We start from the raw sequence: 2,797 nt of genomic DNA on the forward strand, positions 1-2,797 counted from the left end.
CTAGAACACTGAGGACTGTCCTTGGCTGTGTCACAACTGGAGGGAGGGAAACCTAGGGGTCTGGTAGCACTGGAGGGAGTAGTGAGTTGCTATAGTACCAGGGGAAAGGACAGCACTAGAATGCACTTAGTTGGGGGTAGGAGAAGGTTTTGTAGGGCAGCAACAGTGAGGAGTGTTCCACCATCTGGGAACACTGAAGTCACCAAGGTAGTGGAGAGGGCCCCGAGGATATGTCCTTGGGGGACTCCGGAGGCAACAGTGCAGGAATGGGAAGAGAAGCCATTGTTGAAGATACACTGGCTATGATTGAATAGGTAAGAATAGAACCAAGCAAGGGCAGTTGCACTCAGCTGGACAATGGAGGAGAGGCATTAGAGGAGGATGGTGTGGTTGACCATATCAAAGGCTGCAGAGAGGTCAAGGAGGTATAATGCACTACGATCACAGTCACACAGAATGTCATTTGTAACTTTGGTTAGCATTCTTTTAATGCTCTGGAATTCCCTCCCTAAACCCCTCTGCCTCTCTCGCCTCCTCTTTAAAAGCTGCCTCTGACCAAGCTTCTGGTCACAGAGATTTTTTTTGCAATGAGTTATAATGATCTGGAATGCATTGCCTGAAAGGGTAGTGGATGCAGATTCAGTTGTAACTTTCAAAAGTAAACTGGATATATACTTGAAAATGAAATATTTGCAGGGCTATGGGGCAAGAGCAGGGGAGTGGAATTAATTGGATAGCTCTTTCAAAGAGCAGGCACAGGCATGATGTGCTGAAAGGCCCTCACGTGTGCTGTATGATTCTACTTGTCGTACTATCTCCTATGTGTCTTATAATTCTGTCTTATAATGCTCCTGTGAGCTGCTTCGCTACGTTAAAGTCACTATGTAAATGCAAGTTATCATCTCTGATTCTCTTTCCTGTTCTCCCTTTATGCAAGTCTCCCTTTGATTCTGCCTCCTCCCTTCTGAAGGCCTTTCATACAGTTTCCAGATTTCTCTCCATATTTCTTGTTTGTTTCATTATGTCTGCCATCCTGTGCACCTCACATACGTTTGGCTCCCTTTCTCCCTCTAAAGGGAAAAATGAGCCAAAAAGCCACCAGTACCACAGTGTGCCAGCAAATTGACAATCTAGCCTCACCGGATGCTACAAGATCAACTCATGAATATCATTATTGTAAGGTTCCCTGCAAAGCTTGTGCTTAGCATAGTTGATCAGATGAAGGGTGCTGCACAGAATATCATGAGTATGAAATCCTTGAAGGGCTGCATTGAAATTGAACCTCAAATTGAAAGGGATGTGGCCACCTCAAAAGAAGTGCCCACTATGGAGATAAAATATGTTGAAGTTTGCTTACGGTGAGAAAAATATTGAAAGTTTTCAATCTTTGCAAAGGCTCTATGGGGGAGGGGGTAGGAAGAGTTGATAGCTGAGAACAAAAGGGCAGAAAACTAAACGTAAAGGGTATGAAATGGAGACTGTGGGCAAGCAGTGCTTCACCGGAATCCTATTCAATGTTTGGCAAAGTGGATATGTGGCTGCATGAGGTGGGAAAGAGGAGGCGATTTTCAACTTTCACCAGAACGGGCGTGAAGTTGGCAGAGCAGTCGCACTGCCTGCTCGATGTTAGCACTGGAAGGCCTGAAGCATTTTCAGGTTCTGGCCAAGACTGAATGCAGGCGGTGAGGAGCAGCTGCCAAATAAATAGGAAATTGGGCAGCTCCAATGCGGAGCTGGGGCCTTGGTATTGTTGTGGAGCCAGGAAGTATACGACTGCTCCCCCAAACTAGATGGTGAAAGAAAGTAAACGAGAGAGATGTTTGTGTGCTTAAAAAATGCAAGAGCTGCAAAATGCATTGCAGAGTTCCCAGAGGTCAAGTCCGTAGTTTCCTTATACAGCTCTGGCCACAATCCATAAGTAGAATCATAGAAAAATACAGTACTGAAACAGGCCCTTTGGCCCACCGAGTCTTGGACGACCATCCACCACCCATTTATACTAATCCTACATTAATCCCATTACCCTTTCACATCCCCACCTTCCCTCAATTCCCCTACCTACACTAGGGGCAATTTACAATCGCCAATTTACCTATCAACCCACAAGTCTTTGGCATGTGGGAGGAAACCCACACAGTCACAGGGAAAACTTGCAAACTCTGCACAGGCCAGAACCAAACCCGGGTTGCTGGAACTGTGAGGCTGCGGTGCTAACCACTGCGTCACTGTGCCGCAGTTGCAGAGAACCTACAATATACTCATATTTTCATCTTTTGAACCTTGGTGATTCCACAGTAATTTTCCAGCCTCATGTTTCCAAAATATAATAGATTTACAACAGGTTTGCAAACTACTCTTTAAAAACATAAACTAGTATATATTTTCTGATACATATGTCTGCTTAGGTTTTTTAAACTAACAATTCTTTTTTTAAAATTACTCCATTTCCAGATATATATATCTTAGTTTTTTTCAAAAAAATCATGCTTAACAATTCTTTAAAAATAAACTAGTGTATATTTCCAGATTAAAGTGATTCTTGACAAGCAAACGCAGCCTTTGCAGATACATATGTCTGCTTTGATTTTTTAAAAGATTATATCATTCTTAAATCTTTATAAACTACTATATATTTCCAGATATATGTTTTAATTTTAAAAAATTCTTAATTCTTTCAGAACCCTGACAAATTTTCCAACCTAACTTGTTTACTTGTTCCGCAGAAGGGTCACTGACCCGAAACATTAACTCTGCTTCTCTTTCCACAGATGCTGCCAGACCTGCTGAGTGAGTCCAG

This window comes from Heterodontus francisci, chromosome X (assembly GCF_036365525.1).
Source record: "Heterodontus francisci isolate sHetFra1 chromosome X, sHetFra1.hap1, whole genome shotgun sequence".
In the NCBI taxonomy this organism is placed as follows: Eukaryota; Metazoa; Chordata; class Chondrichthyes; order Heterodontiformes; family Heterodontidae; genus Heterodontus; species Heterodontus francisci.